Below are 23,047 nucleotides of genomic sequence, written 5' to 3'. Positions count from 1 at the left end.
GAGGGAGCTCTTCTTAATATTTTGACACCAAAATCATGTCGATACACCTTACCGACTGCGAGTAAAGCCACCCACGCTTTAACTTGACAGACTGTACGTGGAAGAAGAAAAACTTTGTCGTGCAAAAAGGTGGATTTTTACCTCTTTTACTAGCACCTATCATTGGTGCATTAATATCGAATTTACTAAGTGGTTCTTCCTGAACAAAAGGGTCGTTTTACCATCAAATATAGAGCATGCTAGAAAAATGGTGCTTATTCCAAGTGACCAAGCCGATAAAATCCAAATTATACCTGCAATACTCGGTTTAACTACACAAACACCTGGCAATAACCTTGGTAGACTAGATTCCGAAATGAGTCGTATCTTATTTTCACCTTCTCCAATTGATGAACGTGAAAAGTGAAAAATATATCGTCAAGTATTACAAAAATTTCTCTTCTTTGTTGATTAGGATAGAATACCACCTATTGAGAATAATGACCAAAATGAAGCCACACACAATCAATCAACCGATGACGAATTTCTACCTGTGGAAACCATCACAGCATCAGTACCCAGAACTTTTCAGCCGAACAGCATCTTATTACTTAATTATTTAAGAAGGCCGAATATCACTAATAGAATAAAATAGGATAAAAAAGGTTTAGTTTTCATTGATGGACACCGTATTAAAGATTAAAATATTACAGATCTTGCTAACAATGAATTGCGATATAGAAAAAGATTCGTTCCAGCTGGCAGAAATCAGTTTGCTCATATCCTTCGAGAGCTTGGCACACCACGAGAGCTTGTAAAAAATAGAGAATACTGGAGACTGAAACCAGATAATGAGGTGACTCGGGACGTCAGTAATAGAACATACTATACATTTCACCCTTTTATAACGGACGATGATAGTACAGATGATACTGGCGATTTACACAGACTTCGAGAAACTCCAAATATAAGATCTCGTGCAAGAAGTCGTAGCAGAAATAAAGAAGATCAATCACTGAGTCAGCGTGGTTCAGGATTGATAAAAAAGTGGCAGTAATTTAATCTGAGATGAAACTGTTAAAAGAAATATACTACAATGTAAGTCATCCGGCCTTCTACAGTGGCGCTGAAAAGTAATTCGTGTTGCGCGAGGAAAAGTATCTAGTGCTAAAGTGCTTGAATGGTTAAAGTTACAGGACACTTTTACAAAATATAGGCCTATTCGTAGAAAATTTCAAAGATTACATTATAATGTTAGGTCGATTGATAATGTATGGAAGGTTGATTTAGTTGACCTCCAAAGTCTGTCAACTTACAATAATAATTATACTTTTCTATTAGTGGTAATTGATGTTTCAAGTAAATTTGCCTGGGTCGAGCCTCTTCGAGATAAATCTGCTTTAGAAGTACGACACGGTTTCGAGCGTATTCTTCAGAAAGGTAAAAATCATGTATCTATCTGTTTACAAACAGATAAAGGGAAAGAATTTGTAGGGGCAGCTTTTCAAAAATTTTTGACAGATAATGGAATAAAATTTCGAGTAACACGGGACCTTTATGTTAAAGCAGCCGTAGTAGAACGCTTTAATCGAACTCTCAAAGAACGCATGTGGTGCTACTTTACGCATCAAAATAATCGATGCTATATTGATATCTTACAACACATTGTAGATGCTTACAATAATGCTAGACACAGTAGTATTAAAATGAAACCAGCTGAAGTTACCATATTCAATGCATCCAAAGCATGGGAAAATATTCAATCGCGATACAGTAAGGAAAAGAGGTCTACAAAAGAGCCTAAGTACAGAGTCGATGATCAAGTTAGAATCAGTCGAGAGAAGGGCGTCTTTGAGAAAGGTTACGAATCAAGATGGAGTGAAGAAATATTGTTAATAAAACAAGTTCCAAATCGATTAGAAACACCTTTTGTTTATGAGTTGAAAGATCTAGCAGGAGAAGAAATTGATGGCCTTTTTTACAAACAAGAATTGACCGACGTAAAACTAAAGACATAGCAGAGGAGAAATTTAAGATTAAAAAAATACTGCAAATTAAAGGCCAGTTTCAACTTTAAAATCATTGTAAAAATGAATTCTGATCAATGTTACCTTATTTTACCAAGCAATAGTAGTATGAAACTTCATATTAGACACGATCACTGAATTGAAAACCGCATTACGCTTATGAATGATGGGACTGATGGGCATAGGTTCCCACAATTTGATGGTAATATCAAAAATAGAAAAATCATTGAGAATGGTATTGACCTTCTTCACAAATATAAAGTACCTGGTGAAGAAGATAAGACAAATGAAGAAAATATGAGAGAAAAGTTAGAAGATTTAATAGAACTTATTGTCATGAATGAAAAGTTAGAAGATGAAGCAGAACCTCTTATGTGGAAAAACCCCCTTGTAAATTTCTTTAAACCTGGCCTTTATGCCGATATTGAGTCTTTTTAAAATACTCTGAACTGTCTTCCAGAATTAGGACAACATATTAAATTTAAACATGACAAATTCAAAAGCAGCTACGTACGCATACAAAAACAGTGTGCAAAATTATGTCAGATGACTGATCAACATTTTTTGGTACTTAGTGATAAATTACTATATCACTTATTCTTGGTTTCGCACTATATAATCTACTTCAAATTGAAAATAATGAGTATACGGCTAGACATCCACCTAGTCTAGCTAGTGGTCTTCTGGATAAATTATTTGTTTACTGTAATATTTTTGAACCTCGCATTACTGGTGATGTAAAAGCACTACTTTCACGTGCTGTTTCTGTAGATACAAGAGATTACTGTTTTGGTACACCACAAGTCAGTAATTTTTCACAATTCAATTAATTTCCTACAATTAAAATTGATATAAGGGACCACGTTGCTTTGCCAATACCATTCGAGTTTGGTACACTGACAGCTACACTTCACTTTAAATATATTGACTAGATAGAGATAGGAAATAAATAAATAATGAGCCAATACGCTGAATATTACGCCTTACAAGCAGGTGGTGGTGGAGGGATTCCCCTGATTTATATTGGCGCACCATATCGCAAAGGTCTCGGTATTGGAAGCTTTCTTGGTGGTCTATGTCGGCGTGTTCTTCCTTTCTTAACTAGAGGAGTTCAAATTGTCGGAAAAGAAGCTCTTAGAACTGGCATGAATGTTATGAATGATTTGGATGCTAATATTCCGCTTAAAAATTCATTTAGAAATCGCTTTGGGGAAACTGTTGAGAATTTGAAACAGCGTGCTATTAATAAAATGGAGAATATGATGAATGGTTTTGGTTATAAGAACAATCGGAAGAAGCGAATGGTTCAGTTGATCTCTAATTGTCGTGAGCTTAAGGTATTGAGCCGAAATCCCATTAATAAGAAAACAAAGAAAACTCCCAAAAGAATAAAAAAGCGTGGTACGGTGAAAGGAATGAAAGCTACAAAGAATAAAAGAAAAACAAAGGAAACTCCCAAAAGAATAAAAAAGCGTGGTACGGTTAAAGGAATGAAAGCTACAAAGAATAAAAGGAAAACAAAGAAAACTCCCAAAAGAATAAAAAAGCGTGGTAATGGGAAAGTAAAGCAAGCTACAAAGAATAAAAGAAAAACAAAGAATAGAAAAAAGTATATAAATCATGAAAATCGGAAGCATTCTATTGATGATATATTTGGAAAGTAATAGTGTATCAAATTCGCATCCGAGACAAAATGTATTTCTTAAAATGTCGCTTTTACATTCTCATTCTTGTGAGTGCCTCAAGTCTGAGTTAGATCTATTCTTGGTACCTCCTACACAAACCTCGATAGAAAACTCTCAATGAGTACACTATAAACCGGTATCATCCCTTACCGATGACTCACCTATAGAATTTCTCGTCCCTGGTCATGGTGATGAATACATTGATTTGACTCACAATGCTAAATCTTAAGGTGAAATTAATTACACCATCCAGGATTACTGCAAATGCCGAACAATTGGATAGAGTTGGTCCTGTAAACAATCTACTGCATTCGTTATTCAATCAAGTGGATGTCTATTTTAATCAAAAAGTTGTATCTCCACCCATTAATTCTTATGCTTATCGGGCATACGTTGAAACTCTACTTAACTATGGTCCTGCCGCTAAAAATAGTCATCTTACCACCTCTCTTTGGTATAATTACACGCCTGGAAAAATGGATGATTTCGATGATAATATGGGATTAACATCTCGCCAAAAATATTTAAGTGCTGGTAAATCTATTCATCTTATTGGACACCTGCACTGTGATGTTTTTAATCAGGACACATTTCATATCAATAATGTGAAATTGAGGCTACGACTAGTAGCTCAAAAGATTTATTCTGTCTTATGGATAGCACAAATAGCTGTAGTATAAATATTGACGAGCCCTCACTAGTTGTGCGGCGAGCAAAAATTAGTTCCGGTATTCTGTTCACTCTGAAACGCTTGATAATGTTATTCTCGGTCAAATGCCAAAAAGATTAATAATTGGGTTTGTGGACAATATTGCATTCAATAGAAACGGAAACAAAAACTGGAAATGGTATCCATTTTCTAAACAAAGGAAATAATATTGAGAGAAAAAATTATCCTGCAGGAAACTATCTGTTCGCCTTTGATCTTACACCTGATCTCTCAGCAAACTGTTACTCTTACTGGAATCTTGTAAAATATGGTAGTCTCAGAATGATTTCTCTGGACCGTTATTGTATTGCTCATTGGATTATTTCTCCACCATTTACATTTAGTGATCACACAAATGAATCTCAACAACAAAATAGCTGGCTTAGTTGTCATCATCACGGCATTGAGTGGTTTGAAGGAGATGTCCCAATGAATTTCCTTTATCCCAATTTACGTGACATTGTTCGAACTGCCAAACTAATGTACACCAGAGGACATGAAAAACCAGAGTTACTACAGAAAATTACCAGTAGACAAGTAATCAATTGGGAGGAACTAAAATGCCCATTGTTTGAAAAATTACCATTCATAGACGAGTTTTGTTTCCATCATGGTATAAAAAAGAAAACAATGTTTATGTGTCCTTTTAATAATGTACTCAGACTAGATTCGAAAAACTACCCTACGAATATCATCTAAAAAGTATGAACAGCCTAAAAATTCTACAAGTACTTCGACTCCCAAAATCTCGGACAGTCGGCGTGTTTCCAGCAGATCAGTTTCCTACACGTTGAACGAGACTATTTGCAATTGTAACTAATTTTGATGAACAATCAAAACCTGGAACTCACTGGATCGCCCTATACGTTGGCTATGATGGAAGAGGCACCTACTTTAACGGCCACAGGTTACCGCCTCTTATACCTAAACATCTTTGTTTACGGGGAAATTGTTCCTTCTACAGGTGGAACACAAAGAGACTACAAACTGCGACTCCGAATGTTTGTGGGCAATATCGCATTATTTTTCTCCATTGCATGTGGAATGGTTATTCTCCTTCGGATTTTAATAATTTTTTTACGAATAATTTAGAAAAAAATTATTGTCTTGTGCGAAAGTTTTGCAAAAAGTTGTTGAAGAAATACAAACTCAAACATAATATTTCTCGATATTTTTTCATACCATAATTGAGAAAGTCATTTATCAATATATATATAGAGAAACTTTTCTTAGGGGTGTGTCAGATTGCGCACCCTTAAAACGGATGCAAACAAGTGTTCCATGGTGGTGAGGGTGGGTCCCACCACTACGGCGAGGGGTTCGGCGTTATAGTACGGTGAAGGCGGAAAAGGAAAGTGGAGGGAGTAGTCTGTCCATAGTGGCCCGGTACTACTTCTAGTCTTAATAGATAAAGAGTTATGACTGTGGAAAAAGGATAATTTTTTTTGCTATTTTGAGCTATTTATAGTCATAACAGTTTTTTCAAAACTATTTATTTCGTACCTGTCCTACAGATAAATGGCAAGAAAATAAATGATAGAGGATTAAATTCAGCGTAAAATAAGAAAAAGCAAAATATTTTAGCTCTATAGGTCACGAATTATGACTATGAAACTTTGACCCTTTCCATTCGGAAGGCTCTGTATGTACTGGAAAATGTCCTTCGACCGCATTTGAGCTTCAGTTTAGTAACGTTGTATTATTATTTTATGTTAAGAATGCAAAAAATTCAAAGATTATTTTGTAAAATGAACTCTTTTCAACACCAGCCTGGAGGAAGAGTATTAAGCACTTTTTTTAAAGTGGTTTCCCCAATAAAACAATTAATTTGTAATTTTTCCAATGAATTTCGACAAAAGATATTTTGGAAGTGATTTTCACAAAGTGAGGTAAACGTCCCAATAACCCTTATAATATAAATCCACTTTATAACATAAATAATAATCAGCGCCTCAGTAATGTTGATGCCAATTTTGTTATTTTTTATTCAATTTACATACATGAAATTTTTATTGGATATTATAAAATGCTAAAAATAAGTATGTTTTATCATTAAATGTTACTTTTAATATGTATTTTTAATAATATATTCAAATTATAACCAAAGTACACAATTACTTGGACCGTAATTTTCGCCGTACATTTTCTAGTATATACAGAGCATTCCGGATGGAAAATGTCAATTTTTCATAATAATAACTCGTGACCTATATGAGCCGAAACATTTTACTTTTTTTTGTTTTACGCAGAATTTAGTTATCTAAAATTTAACTTTTTCATGTTTTTCTGAAGGATATGTACGAAATGAGTAGTTAAAAAAAATTTTTTATTGCTATGAATAGCACAAAATAATAAAGAAATTATGCTTTTTTAAAGAGTCATAACTCTTAATCTGTGAAGACTAAAAGATTATATTTTTTATATTCATGCGGAATTTTCTGCTCTGCAACTTTTTCTCTTGCATCACTTATGTAGCCTTACTGAGAAGTGTAGTATTTTGAAAGAAACGAACACGAGTGCCCTGAAAGATAGGTCAAAAGCGATCAATTTGTGAGGCCGTAACTTATGACCTATTGGCGCTAATTCATTTACTTTTTTTAGAATTACTCGAAATCGCGTCTAATTTAATTCGACTTTAGACATTTTTTCGTAAAATTAACAGGTTCGAAAGTACAGATACAAACTTCAGAATTAGGGTTTTTCGCCTCTTTTTTGTCAAAAAGTCCGGGTTCTTTGAAGGACCATAACGCTGCATCTATTGAAGATAGAACGTTTTTTCCTCAGGTTTTTCAGAACTTCCTCTAGTTTAATTTTGGCGTTTAACATTTTGCTTTAAAATGCAATGGGTCAGGTCAGTCTATGCAAACACGATTTTTGGAACTTTTAAACAAATATCTCCGGGATGCACGGGTGTCATTTCTAGAAAACTTTGGAATTCTATTTAGGACCTCTTAATAAACCATTTAAGCAAACAAATGCGCATTATCTACTCAATACGGTAAAAAGACCTCTTTTGTTTAGCTCGATTAACGATAATATTTATAAATTAATGTTTATAAGAATAAGTTTTTCCAAACAGGCAATTTTTGTCCGATTTTGAAAATTCATAAATAATTTTCACAGCATTCGAGTTCAAGAAATCTATTTTTGTGGTTAATTTCATTGTCAATTGTAAATATTGTTTTGTTAGAATAAAATAGATAGCTATCGATTTGTCACCCTCAATGTAAATTCGATTTTTGTGTATTTAAATTTACGAAAACATAATTCTTGACAATGACAATTATAAAATCTATTTGTAAATTCGTCTTTTTTGGAAGAAATCTTATGTTTTTTTTTTGTTAGAAGATTTCATCTTGTTGGGTTTACAATCAATCTTATTTGTTCGAAATTGGACTATTTAGTATAAAATTCATGAATGTTTTAAATATTTCTATTTTTGTGTCGAAAATTCATTTTTCATGTTGACAGTTAATTAATTTGGTTAAGAAAGAAACGATTTCGTTTAAAATTCGTCTTTTACGGTTGAATTTAACTGGTTTAAATTTGTGTTCTTTGTTGCTAAAAATTAATGTTTGAAACTTAAGATATAACCATTTCAAGTTTTGTTCATAATTTATCTTTTTAGTTCGAAATTTTCAACTATTTGATTCAAAATTTATCTTCGAGGTTAAAAATTCATCCTTTTTGGTTCAAAATGCTGGTTAAAAATTAATCTTTTCGGCCGCAGATTAAAATATTTGGTAAAAATCGACTTTTTTGGTTAAATTGAACTATTTTTAATTTCATTAAGTATTTCCTTGCGTTGAAAAGTCAACTAATTGGTTTATATGCGCACTTTATATAAAGTTGAAAATTTAATTATTTGCTAAAACGTTAATGTTTTTTTTTGTTGCAAATTCATCCTCATCTAAATTATCCAGAAAATTACAATCAATACACGAAAGAAGAAGTGACAGATCTAGATATAAATTGTTAGTAGATAGCGGAGCAGCAATCAATATATTTAAAAGAAATCATTTACAGCCCGACCAAGAAACATTTAAGTTCCATAAAAAATTCTTAATGGGTGACGATCACCTCGAACCAACGAAAGCCACTTATCTGCAGTATTTTTGGAAAAAAAAACTTTTCCACATAGTAGAAGAAAACTTACTATTATTAGAAGATGGAATAATAGGATTGTCATTTTTCCAAAAACACCGCAGATATACTATAACAAAATCTGATTTGATAATCGGCATATGGAAACTACCATTACATTTCGAGGGAGATTACCTACCAGGAAATTCAGCAAAAGTCTGTGATATCATCCTATTCGAGGAAGAAAATCAAGTAATTTGGATGGAAAATGAAAAAGAAATTCCTGATGTACTATAAACAATATAAATAATAGGGTAGAAATACCATATTATAACTTGTCTCAGAAACCCATAAAAATATTAGAGGAAATCAAATTCAACAGAATTACGTATATAGGATCACGAGACGTAGATCTTGCCCAAAAAGGGGTGAACCCTCAGAAAAAGCTGATGCTTTCGAGTAATGAGCATACACACACATACACTTACAAAACACTCCAGGGCAGTACTTCGAATTAGTGCGCCTAACTGATGACCTCAGCGAGATCCCCCCCCCCATACACTAGCCTGCTAGGGAGACTTGCGGATTACATAGCTGGCGAGGCTCACTTTGTTTACCATTGACAAGGAAGGGCGTCCCTTGCTGCGCGATGTGTGGGCCTGACACCTGAGAGCTATAATCTCAGAATGTTGGTAACAACGGAAAGCCGCCGAGATCCACAAAACACTCGACGCAGATGGTCGGATTCGAAGTACTGCCTTGAGACAAAAACACGGGAGTGGCACACTAGGCTTTGTAGCTTGAGCGTCAGGGGGTGCCTCACGCCCCCCCCCCCCTCCGCCCACATTACAACCAACCAACTTATGCTTGAAATGAGAACCATCAAAATGCGAGTACCTAGGCCCAGATCTAGAGTAACTAGGCCATCTAATTACTGTGGCAAGAATTAAGACAAACCCTATTAAGATCAAGGCAACATAGGAATTCAAGCAGCTAAAAGCACTTAAAGAAGTTCAATCATTGCTAGAATTAGATGGATATTATAGAAAGATCATAAGAAACTTTTATTTTATAGCTAGACAACTCACCAGATTAACTCAGAAGAACACAATTTTGTATTGGATTCAAAAGTAAGAAGAAGATTTTGAAAAATTAAAAAACGCATTAACAACATCACTAGTATTAGGGTTCCCCGACTTTAAAGAATGTTCCACTCTAACAACCGATGCGACGCATCGAATCAGGGATTAGGTGCAGTGCTATCTCAGGCCTGATACCCTTACTTACTTATTAGCAGAACCCTTAATGAAGCAGAAGAAAATTACAGCTCCTCAGAAAAAGAACTCTTAGCTCTATTATGGGTAATGAAAAGGTTACGCCAATACTTACTAGGAAACATGTTCAAAATCCAAACTGATCACAAACCACTCTTTTGGTTACACAATGTGAAAGACCCTAGCCCGCAACTCTTACGGTGGCGATTGAGGCTAGAGGAATATAAATACAAATTTGAATATGTTTAAGAAAGGAGAACAGAAAGGCATATTGCTTATCTAATCCATACCAGCGATATTCTACAACAATCGCTAGATGTTGCAACTAACATTAATAAGGTTTAAATTCGGTAACCCACTCTTTACACCAATATAAAAGGAACCGATACAGAAAATTATGGAATACCTATCTAACTTGTATCCCCACTTAGGATTTAACCTATGCGGATTGAAAAAGCGAAAAAATAGGACAATGGATAGGTATGGATAAAGACATTATAAGGTATACGTCAAAACATGTCCCATCTGTCAAATCCAAACAAACAAAAAGAATCCAGAATCAAGCTTAGGGAATTATGCCAGATATTCCTCTGAAACCTGATGAAAAAATAGCTCTAGATATATACGGCCCATTAGCCGATACAGTTAAAGGTAACAAATATATACTGAGTCTACAAGATAGACTGATCCTCCTCACGGTGTTAATTCCGATAGCTTATGAGATATGTAGTTCAATAATAGAAGGGTCGCTAACAGGCCAGAAACACAACTTGCTCTCAGAAATGATGCAACAGTTTGAAGAAGCATTACAAATCTCTCACGTAAAAACAACAGCTTTTCATCCACAGTCCAACGAAAACATCGAAAGAAAGCACTCCACCCTAGGGAACCTGATCAAAACAAGAGTCTGAGATGGAAATAATTAATGAAATGAGAATTTAAAATTGATCAATTTTGAAATCAACACCATGAAAAATCAAACTTCGAAAGGGCCTTGGATAGGCCCTTTTGAATGTGTTGACTGCTTTTTACTAATAAGAAACAAGGACAAAATTATTCGAATTCATATAAATCGAACAATGCCCTACTTTAAAATCACACCCGGAGCTATCGCACTTTTCGCAGCAACGTCTGCGAAACCATGCTGAACTACTCCGTAAAAGGGGCTATGTAAGCGGAACGCCTACTCTACCACAGCTAGAACAAGCCGGAAACAAACAAAGAGAGGCGACACTAAGACCAACCGCGGGCAGGCATCCAATAGATGAAGAGCGATGCTTTATGACCCGGAGAAACATCAACACCAAGGTTTCTCTCAAGCCTAAAGATCTGGCTGAAATAGATGACGTGATTCGTGGACATTTTTCCGGTGAATTCGACCTCTGGGCTGTCAATTATTGTGTGTATAATGCAGCGAGAGCTTTGGCCGATGCGAACCGTGAAACAAAATCAACGGCTGATCATAAGACCAAAAGACGAATGCATCAACTTGCCATAAAGATAGGCTGGGCAAGACAGTACGTGTCCCGCATTCAATGTGTGATTGACTACATCACATCTGGCAGGAATTTTACCGCCAAGGTTCGAAAGTTCGCGCGCGAACTCCGGACCCGTTATCACACACTTATCAAGTTAAAGCTCCTGACCATCAGGCAGCATATTGTTGAGAGAATACGGATACTATCTCACGCTAAGAGAAGTCTAGAGCGGAGGTAGAGGTGGGTCAGAGAAAATCAACAGTTTCTCTCTGACCCATCTCCACTCTTCCATGACCCTCCAGTTATTGTCGAACACCCACCCAAACCAGAGGAGGTCGAAGTGTTTTGGAGAGAAATCTACGAAGTTCAGCATAGACTGGACGAAGTCTCAGAAAATATAAATAGCTTCAAGGAGTTATGTGTTGCCCTCATAACACCTGATAAAGAATACCCACCCATCACTACCGAGGAGGTGAAAAAAGTATTAAGAGGGATGTATGAACAACGAGGCTCAAAGAAAGGCGTAGCCGGATGTCGGGAGAACCTGCTCATCGATAGATGTGTCTGCAAAGATGCAGCATTCTACCAGCGTGACCTATCGATGGCCTGGATTGATTATAGGAAAGCTTTCGATTCAACATCCCATAGACTTATCATCTGTCTTTTGGCTATCTTAAAGGTTTATCCGCAAATAGTTGGGTGCATAGAGAGATTGATGCCGTTTTAGAAAACCAGATTTACTATCTCATCCGGAAAAAATCGTGTGACAACTAACAAGGTCACCTTTCAGAGAGGTGTCTTTCAGGGCATGCCACGGAGCCGCATTCAGGATGTTGCATCTATAAAGAATACTCTCCGAAGCAGATACAAAAGTCTCATCCGACAGATTTGGTCTTCCGAACTGTCGGCGGGGAACAAAGTATCTGCAACGAACATGCTTGCCGTCCCGGTAACACTCTATTCATTTGGAGTGGTTCCATGGACGAAGAACGAGCTCAGATCTCTTGATATCGGGACAAGAAAGATTATGCACATGAACAAAAGCATGCATCTTAAGTCTTCCGTTTTGCGACTGTACATCTCACGCTGTCAAGGGGGTCGCGGAATATTGAGTCTTGAATGTCTTCACAACAGGATTATTCTAGGTACAGCACATAGAGTTGCAAATGGAAGAGACCCTCTTCTTAAAATTGTCAGGATCACGAAGAAGTGGGCAAAGGAGCGTTTTTGTAAAAAGCAGCGAAGGAGCCTGCTGAAGCACTCGGACTTGACTTCAGTAATAGGGGTGAGCAAAATGCATCAAATCTTATCTATCTCGAGTACTCAGTCCTGAAAGCCCGGTTTAAGAAAGCACAAGAGAAAAACTTTCGTGAACAGCTCCTCGATAAGAGGATGCACGGTACCTTCCACAGAAATGTGAAGGATTAGTCAATGTCTTGTGAGCTGACGTTTGCTTTCTTTAAATCGCCCGGGTTGAAGCCTGGTACGGAGGGTTTCATTTTTGCATGCCAAGACGCTGTCATTTCCACCTTAACATATCGTGACCGCATTTTGAGCCAAGACATTCCCGATGATAGCTGGAGGGCGTGCCATGCACACCCCGAGCATTTAGCTCACATACTATCTAGTTGTCCAACTCACGCAGGAACGACCTACATTCAAAGGCACAATGCATATACTGGAACTTTATATTCTCGACAATTGTTTCTGTTGCTCACTCGAGGCCTGACATGGTTCTTCTTGATTTCGAGAAGCGAACCATGTTCGTTATCGACTTTTCGGCACCAGCTAACAAAAACATCATAACCAAGGAGAATAAAAAGAAAGAGAGGTATCGAGACCTTATAAGGGAGTTGCAACGATTGTACCCGGAATATTCTGTTAAATTCATCGTCCTTATCATCGGCGCTCTTGGAGGTGCCAAGCTTTCACTTGCTAATGGCCTAAAAAGCATCCCTGCCAATATCCCAATATCCCCATCCCAATACAATTAAATGAAGTCCACATATCAATAGTCCCCGACTATGACATGGTCATTAAATATCGAGACTCTTACTTACCAGTCGATAGACAGGCTGGGATTGGGGGCAGTTTTTCAGATTATCACCTGCTCCCGGCGTAATCCTGCTTTGTTGGGTGCCAGGCGCTCTTACGCCAAACGAATTCTAAAAATTAAATCACGGGGACAGACAGGTTTTGTGGACCCAGATTAGCTTCTGCTCTCTTAGTCTGGGGTTGATAATAAAAATCGCTCCACATTAATTCAATTATTTTACTATAAAAAAAATTTACATTGAGGTGAAATTATTCCAAAACAAAGTGATATCTAGTCCTTTTGGGCAATCGTTCGGCCGATCCTCCGAGGGTTAATTTCAATCATAGCTTACGATCTAGCTTAGTAGAAGATCTAATTTGAAAATACCTAACAAAAAGAAAAGCCAAATTGTTAACCAAGAGGTTAGGTTACCGCTGGCGGTGTGATTAACACCGTTATCATTTCATTAAAATTTGAATCTAGAATGCACGAGACCAGCATGGCCTTCTGAAAGTGAAGTTTACAATGACTGAAGAAAATTTCCCGACAGAGTTGAAATTCTTAAGCAAAAGATAACCCCGGCTACAAAAAATCAAAGAACCAATCGGTCCGGCAGCAGCTGGAGACACCACCGGTGTTTCCATTTTGAAGGAAGGCAAGCAAAGCATAATATAAATTAAAATAACGGGGCCTTAGGGACTCGGGGTTCCTCATGGTTGAGCCGCTAGACTATATAAAAACACATCTCAGAGAATAAATTAAAACCTTTGAACATGAAAATCCTCATCTTTCCAAGAGAATAATGGTAGACCTTACCTTTACGGCAAGCAAAAGCACGGAAGACGGAAAACTAAAAGGAATTACAAACTGAATAGTTTAACGCGGAAATGATTCGAAAGGCGCCAAGTGTCGCGACAGTTCTTTAGGAAGTAGCTGCCGAACGAAGGAGAACCCGGCTTGTCGGTGGTCGAGCTCGTAGTATCGTCTCCTATGGACCAGGTTCCTTGCCTCTCATGCTCATCGCGGGAGCCATGAAGTTGGCTGAGCTCTCGGTCCAGTGCTTTAAGCATGAAGCGCCCTGTTAGAGGATGTGAGGACTTCCCTCCACAAAAGAATTACTGGTGCAAACCCGAGTATAGCTCCTGGCTACTAAGTTCATTCCCAAAGCCTAGAGAAAATGATCCAAAGCCAACCCTGACTCTGGAAGTATCCCAATTTTCCACCCATGTTCCGTCAATATTGGAGACAGTAAACGAAAACGCGGGAACCCGATTTAAATTAAAATCTCTATTTTTATTTTGGAGCTACATAGGAGAGTAAATCACAGTTCTCTAAAGGCTTCACAGAATTCTAAAATCCCTCGTGGCCTCTCGTTGAGAAGATCGAAGAGGCAAGGTCATAAATAATAAACAAAAATACCCTATAAATTAATCATACATTCTTAAAATTAACCTAGGTATACCCTTGGAGTGCCTTGCCATGTGCTGAGGGAACAAATTTCGCTTCAAACTTCAGATAATAACTAAAATAAAAGGATACATGAGATATTGGTATAGACTTTGGATTGAAAAAGCATGCTAAGAATCATCTCAATAAAGAAAAGAATATTAGCATTTCCCATCAGTGAGGAAAGCATGTTCATTTCTGCAGCAGTTTCGTATGAGTACAACTTAAAGTGATGAGCTTTAATAAAAAAACTTACAAATTTTAGATTATTTTGTCGATGAGAGTTGTACAAGTTGGGAAGCGTTACATGTCAGCATTACTAATCTTCACATTTTGGGAGTGATTATTTGAATAGGAGGCAACCCACTTTATTGTTAAATTATAAATTCTATATGATTTTAGTTTTTGTAACAATAAACTGTGATTCACTGGTCAAAAGTCTTAGAAAAGTACAATAGTATCACGACGCCTTAAATCAATATGTTGCCTACTGGCACGGGCCCAAATTTTGAGCTTTTGGCTATGAAGGAAGAAAAATATAGGGCGATAGGTGGCAAAAGAGTTCAGAGATATCTCCCGGTTGCAGTAGGTGCTGTATGAAGAAGCCGCCGTTACCGATAAAAGAGCGGTATGAGATAAAGCCAGAGGGGATTAGTGAGAGTGCTGGTGCTGACGTAGACCGGGAGGGATCTTTCCATCGTTGTCGGTAGCAATGCCGGGTCCGGGATCGAGCAGCATCAGTAAAAAAGGGAAAAAGCTGCAGTGAGAGAACATAGCAAGCGTAGAAGCGAACAATACAAAGTGTAGCGAAGCGAGGGGGGGAGATATTTTATTTCAGAAGTGGACGAGAGATAGTTAAGAGAGCCCGGGGAGAGGCGCTGCTGAGAGTCCTTTCAAGACAAGAAGAAGGACACGTGGGTCACTACCCCAAAAAATTGAATGACGTTCAGAAAAAGAGTCACTGGGGATGTTAATAATTGAGATTAGAGGATTGAGAGAAGACGTGATGGAAAATAAACAGCAGATGAAAGGTATCAGGAAGGGCATTAGGATTAGAGACATTAAATGTAAAATGTAGATAAAAGAGATGAGAAAGAGTGAATAGAAGGGTTAAAAATTTTAGTGGTGTCGGTAAGGAAGGAAAGAGAAGTAGAAGTCAAACAGGTGTTAGAGGAAATTAGAGTGTGAAAGGAAAGAACGGAAAAAGGGCTAGAGATGAGAGAGAGAAGCTCAGAGATGGAATTAGGTGGCAGAACCGAGGACGAGCAGAAATGAATGTGGGAGAAGGTAGCGCATATGATAGAAGACAAAGTAAGACAGCGTTGCAGCGAAAAGAAGGAGGTTGCGGCTACAGAAAGGAAAAGATCAATGACGTTGAGCATAGAGACGTAAAAGAAGACTGAAAGGAGAAATAATATTATGGCGAGATCGTTAAAGCTAAGGTGCGTGGAATTGGAAGACTGAGATGCTAAGTTAGAGTTAATACTAAATCAGAATCGGATAAAGGATAAGGGAGTTTTCATTCACTACGATTTGACGCGGAAGAAAACGAATGTACAGAAAATGTTAAATGACAAGGCTAGGAGGGAGAGGAGTGAAGAGAGAACTTTAAATGTAGAACATAGGAAAATAACAATAAATTGTAAAATGTAGGTGTGGGACGACAATAAAGATGTTTTGAAGGTAGTGCATGAGGGGCTTGTTTCGTAATAAGTAAGTGGGTGGGGATAAATCATGACGGTTGAGTAGCGAAGGTGCTTCTGGAGATATATCCATTAATTTTACATTATGGGATCGGTAGAGACATGGACAGAGAGAAAGGAATAAGAGAGAATAGAGTCAACGCTGATAGAGTAGTATAGATAAAGGCTCCATGAGATGGTAAGAGTTAAGAGGAAAGGGAGGACAAGGTGGAGAATAATAAGAATAGACTGAAGGAAAATATTCAGAGCAGAAGAGAGGGAGAGGCGTTGCATATGAGGCAGTGAAGATAAACGGTTCATCTTTTTAACAGTTTACAATACGGATAGAATGAAAAGGATTGAGGAATGGGTGGAAGACTTGCTAGACAAAAGAGAGGAGGGATTTGTGGCACTAGGAGGGATCTCTGATGCAAGAATGGAAAGGGAAGGGGTCCTCTGTTGGGAGTAAGAATGTTTTATAAGAATATCGAAGGATCAATTAATAAATAAGGAGGGGAAGATGCGAAAGGACTCGATAGAGTATGGACTGGGCGGTTACGAATTGTATGGTAAAAGGGGACGAAGATGGAAAATCCACGTATGTGAGTAAGTTAAAGGGTATCGTATATAGTATATGTGGTTATGAATATACGAGGTTTAGAGGAGACAGAGAAAATCGCCCTGGAAGGGAGGGTAGAATCAGACAATCCGCCATTAAGATTGTGGCTTAAGGAAGATGGCGGCGAAAGGCAAGGTGTAGAAGGAGGAGCATTAGGATAGAGAGTTACATGAAAATTTCAATAATGAAATAGAATTTCAGGTTTTTCAGAGACTAAGAGATGTACTCTGAAGACTGAGGCTCTAAAAAGTGATGCAGTCATTGACAACTTTTACGATCGTTTGGTAAAACCTAAATAGTACGATTTTTTCGCAAAAGAGAAATTTTTGTTATTCGGGGATTCATGAGAATATTTGTTTTCAGGACAATCTCTTATCATGGGACAACACCAATGACCAGTGTTTTATTTTCACCTGGGCAGCATATTTTCTGGTAATGGGAGCCGAGGTTTATGAGTATCACAAGATCAAAATAAATTATTTGAAAACTGAGTTCGGTCCCGGAGAAATGAAATTAATTATTCACGTTTCGAATGGTGCGAACCAAAACTTTAAAAATAGCTACTACTTCTGAAATCTGCTTCATAAAAACTTGACTTCAGCTTTCCCGCAAAATGGTATTTTCATGCTTATGCTTATGGAAAAGGACCATACGATGGAGTTGGAGGAAATCAAAAGCGTTAAGCTGCAGGATATTGTTTAAATAGATCATCGAAAGATAAGATCTAAACAGAGGTTGCTTCGTATCAATAAGCAATAAAATCGTAGCAAACATGTTTAGTCGATGCAAATTCTGTGCAAAGCTATGATTAGGCTAATATTATGCAGTAATACCTGATAATGATGGAATAACACTAATATTGAAAAAGCATTATTTAGCCCAGTGTTCGTAACGAATGCCCCGAACTCTTCTACGCATGTGTCGCGCTGGGTCTCTGATTCGTTGCTGTTCGCGCGCAATTTTGAATGCTAGAAAATAACTTTTTTATTGTTTATCATGAATAATGTCATTTTAACTTATATCAATGTGTATTAGACCGATATTAATGAATCCTGATAAAAATTTATTAAGTGCATACTGTGTTATGGCTGTTGTGTTATCGTTGTTTTTGCTAAATATGTAAATTTTTGTATTAATTAATATAATTCTATTGAAAAACAAGATTGCCAATGCATTTTAATATTTTAATAAACTTAAAATAACAAAATTGTTTAATAATGAAAAATATGCAAGAAAAATACAAGTGAGTACCAAAGAATATTTTTTATGTAGACAGTATGGCCTAAATGCAATTTTATTTTTATCAATATTAATGAATATTACCTAATAAACATTTATATAAGTTAAAATAACATATATTCATAATAAACCATGAATATGTTATTTTTTAGCATTTCAAATTGCGCACGAACAGCAACGAATCAGAGACCGAGCGCGGCGCGTGCGTAGAAGAGTTCGTGGCACTCGTTACGATCACTGCTTTAGCCACGTAGTGTGATGTTTTTCCAAAAACAAGGACCAGCAGGCAAGCTGTAAGGTTCATATAATTGCATAAGTTTGTGACTTTGTTTTGTGAGAGCCAACCGAACTTTTGTTTAAAAAGCAACAAAAAAAAACGAATTGAAAAATGTACTGCAACCTCGTCGAGGTTAATTGTGGAAACTTTTTTTATGAACTAACTGTAGTCGATTATAATTGAAATATATTTATTGTTGATTGTATTGAATGCAAAATTCTCACAACAGCTCCCGTCAGGCGCGCCAGCTGTGAAACACCGCACGATATGCTAGAGAAGACCGCTCTTGTAAACGCATATTATTTCAAAACGTAATGTTTCCTACTTTTTATCAAAGCAAGGTTTTGAAGGGGTAGAATTCTACTTTTTTATACTATACAAAAAAACGATGATGTGGGAATTTTGTCAACGATAGATTTTAATCGGTAATTTCGATAAATCAAAGCTAAATTTGTATTGGAAAAATTAAATATAATTAGCTTAAAGTGTATCAAAAGAGCTTTTTAAAACACCCATATTTCTTATCCAAACAGTCCAAGCTAAGTTATTCACACTTGAACTTCGGCATGCATATTTGCACGCCGATAGCTAAATATTTGGACCACTGCCATTCGGTAACTCTTCCTTATAAGGCCCTAAAATTTAAACAATGATTCGTGGACCAATAGAACTAGCAATTGAATTAACTTCGGTGACTTCCTTAAGAAAAGTAGTAATGCGCGCAAAAAAGAAGAGGAGATGAAAAATCTTATATTTTTTTTATTTTTATTTCTGATTGCGTTAAAGTTTTTCTTATCAATTATCTCATTTTTGCAGCAATCCATAGCGCTGTTTCCCTTCGAGAACAAAGTACGTATAGATTCGCGAATTCATTTAATGAATCAGACAAAATTGTAATTCTAACGTTTACCTTTGTACCGTTTACCTTAGTCTACCTGTCCCCCAGAGTCAATGATAGATTTTAAATATTTCGTTAATTTAGCCTTCGAATTTAAATTTGAGTTTTAGTCTCCAGTAAGTACTATACGATTATTATTTGGAGTAAGTGTACATATTTCTGATTCAGGTTCATTACTATAGGTAGCGCCAGGAGAATTATATATAATTCCAATTAGCGATCAAGTTCTAAAATATTACATTTGCGCTATGAGTGCGCCACCTGAATAATAAATTTATGTTCATTGCATAAGAGTTTATTTTTCACTTTCTGCATCTCTTGAATTTTGAAGACATTGGTTGTAACAGTCGTCTCAACCATAGTGATGCAGTGAATATAGGTTCATGTACAGGATCCTGAATAATGTCCTGTTCATAAAACCACACCTCAATTCACTATGTGAAAGAACATGTATATAATCATTTAAAGGTTACTTTCATACAGGTTTTCTCTGCGTAATCATGTATAGTTTTCTTCGCTAAATTCCTGAACAGGAACCTATACCGATTAAATCGGTAAATGCGTAACCGCATTTTATGTCAAGAAATTCTAAGCAATAAATACAGGACGTTTCATGCACACGCTGAGTGTCTAGAAGACGGTTTATTATTAATTATTAAAGTCGTGGTTCTTACAATAACTCAGTGTCTTAATATTCCGGAGAGCAATAATCATTCATTTGGACTTAATGTAATAACGATGCTTTGGTATAAATAATCGAAATTCAGTCTTTTACATTTGTCAGAGTGCACCCGTACATCTAACAATACAACAATTACGAGTATTTCGCAGGCTTTGCTGTAATTACATTATTAGACAAAATAGATGTAAATTCGAAAAGTTTAAGTGGCAGCTGGAATAGCGTGCACAGTTTAAATGCGTAAAACTAACAAATTTCTTGAGCCTGTTTCAGCGTACCCAGAGAAAATCAAAGACAAAACAAGTGAAAAAAGTCTGCAGCCTGTGACAGTGTACCCAGAAAAAAGATAACCTGCAAAAAACTCTGGATCCTGTAGCAGCTTATCCAGAAATCTAAATGAAATAACAAATAAAAGTCTGTAACCTGTTGCAGCGTACCTAGAAAAAAAAACAGAAATAAAAAAAGTATTGGAGCCTGGGCAGCGTACCCAAAAGAGATCAAAAGGGTTTAAGAGCCTGGTAATGTCGGACCTTTCCCACCTTTTCGGGTATTCTACTCTCAGGCGTTGATTAAAATGACCGCTTCAACATAATACGGCGCTTAGAGTTTTTTAATACCATCTTTGTCCCTCTGACGGTGATGGCCACGACCCTATCCTGCCGAACGCTCTGAGGGAGATAGAGTCAATTGTCTAAAACAACAAGTGCTACATTCCCTGAAACGAAAATTTTCGGACAGCAGTCTCCGTTGAAAATTCGAAGCTTTTTTTCTTAATTATCATGAAACCTTTGCAATAAACCATGCATTATTTTTAATTTCTCTAAATTGTTTGTCTTCCCTGAATTTTACTCAATTCTTTGAATTCTTATGCATTTTCTGTATTCTTCTTAATTGTATGGCTTATTAGAATATAATTTCTGATAACTTTTGAATTGTTAAGAAGAGATACTTCGGGTTCCAATGGTGTACAAAACTACGATTTTTGCCGACGTTTCGTAAACATTGCAGTTCACTTCTTCAGGGCTAACCTGAAATGCAATGTTCACGAGACGTCGACAAATTTCGTAGTTTTGTACCCGTTTGGAACCCAAAATATCTCTTATTATCAAAATAAATCATCGCGAAAGCATTTTGAATTACCGTAATTCTTCCGAATTCTCTCAATTCTTCTGATTTGTCTGAAAAGATCTGAATTCTCTGAATTCTTTTAAATTCTCTGAATTTTTTTTCAATCTGCTGAACTCTTTAAATTTTTATGCGTTTTCCAACTTCTGAATTCTCGGTATTTTTTTAATTGTCTGAAATATTTTAATTCTGTGTATCCTTTTGAATCTCTTTTTTAAAATAATATATATAATATAATAATAAATAAATATAATATAATCTTCTAAACTCTGTGTATTCTTATGAATTCTTTTGAATCTCTGAATTTCGATGAATACGATGGGTCTTAACATAAAATACGCAACTCACGGCAACACATATAAGCTTCGTACCTCGCCAACTCCATCGAACTTTGTAAACATATAAAAATACGTATACATTCTTACCGAGTTAAACCGCCATTTAACGGGGTGGTAATAAAACCACGCTCACCAGTGTATTCTAAGGATTTCGAGGTAATTTAACATTCATCAAATTTCAGAGATTCAAAAGAATTCATAAGAATACACAGAGTTTAGAACAATCTAGAGACTCCAGAAGAATTAAGAGGACTCAGAAGAATTGATAGAACTCATAAGGATTCAGATTATTGACTGCAAAAAAATTCACAGAGTTTAAAAGAATTCACAGAGTTCAGAAAAATTTACAGAATACAGAATACAGAATAGAGAATACAGAACTCTGGTAGAGCCTCGTCGGCTCTTTCTCACCGAGAGTGGGTGCTAGTCTGGAAAACTGCAACCACTCCCAGCGAAATCGCGGTAAAATTTCAGCCACAACCACGTCTCACGACCGTGAGATAGGTGGTTACAGTCTGTAACTGAATCAATACGACGATCCAGTAAAAGCCTCGTGCACCCTAAGAACACGGAGCGACCCAAGGACTACCGCCTTCTGCATTTTTCCCGCAAGTGTTTTTGCATATTGTTGACACGCAGGGATGATTTTTAGGCCATTAGCAAGTGAAAGCTTGGCACCTCCAAAAGCGCCGATGATAAGGACGATTAGTTTAACAGAATATTCCGGGTACAATCGTTGCAACTCCCTTATAAGTTCTCGATACCTCCCTTTCTTTTCATTCTCCTTGTCTATGATGTTTTTGTCAGATGGCGCCGAAAATTCGATAACGAACATGGTTCGCTTCTCGAAGTCAAGAAGAACCATATCAGGCCTCGAGTGAGCAACAGAAACAATTGTCAAGAGTATAAAGTTCGAGTATATGCGGCACTTCCCATTCTCGACAATTGATTCGATTTCCCTAGGAGCATTTAGAGAAGCAATATTAAGGTTAATGCCGTAAGAGTGACAGAGATGGTAATGAAGTACTCTTAGTGCCGCATTGTGCCTTTGAATGTAGGTCGTTCCCGCGTGAGTTGGACAACTAGATAGTATGTGAGCTAAATGCTCGGGGTGTGCATGGCACGCATATGTGTGCGTGTTTACATAGCTCGGCAATACTAAAAAGAAATAAGGAAACTTTGTAAGCTAGCAACCTGAAAACGAAGGGTGAAAACAAGGAGAGGATGATTAACGACAAAAAAGACAGTCATGAGTTTGAAAGTAGTGCAATAACTTCGCGACAATCTTGCACGTGAATCTATTTTGAAGAGAAAGAAGTTAATGCTGCGACCACATGGTCGGCGGGAAGAAGTTCTGAGGTCGCAGACAAAACCCTAGAAGAGAACCCCATGAACTAAATCGACGGACATACGCAATATACAAGAAATTAAATGTTTTTCATGCGAGGGCACTGATAGGAACGAAGGGGCCGAG

General features: G+C 36.8%; 1 protein-coding gene across 12 annotated transcripts in view; it reads left to right on the top strand.

Moving 5' to 3' along the window:
* The window catches only part of LOC117167579 (protein kinase C, brain isozyme), a 1,572,697-nt gene that overhangs the window by 463,150 nt on the left and 1,086,500 nt on the right, over window positions 1–23,047 (top strand). The gene's annotated exons all lie outside the window — the stretch shown is intronic.

Source organism: Belonocnema kinseyi, chromosome 2 (assembly GCF_010883055.1).
Source record: "Belonocnema kinseyi isolate 2016_QV_RU_SX_M_011 chromosome 2, B_treatae_v1, whole genome shotgun sequence".
Lineage (NCBI taxonomy): Eukaryota > Metazoa > Arthropoda > Insecta > Hymenoptera > Cynipidae > Belonocnema > Belonocnema kinseyi.
Note: the sequence above shows the minus strand (reverse complement) of the source record. Positions and strands in the feature narration are given on the sequence as shown.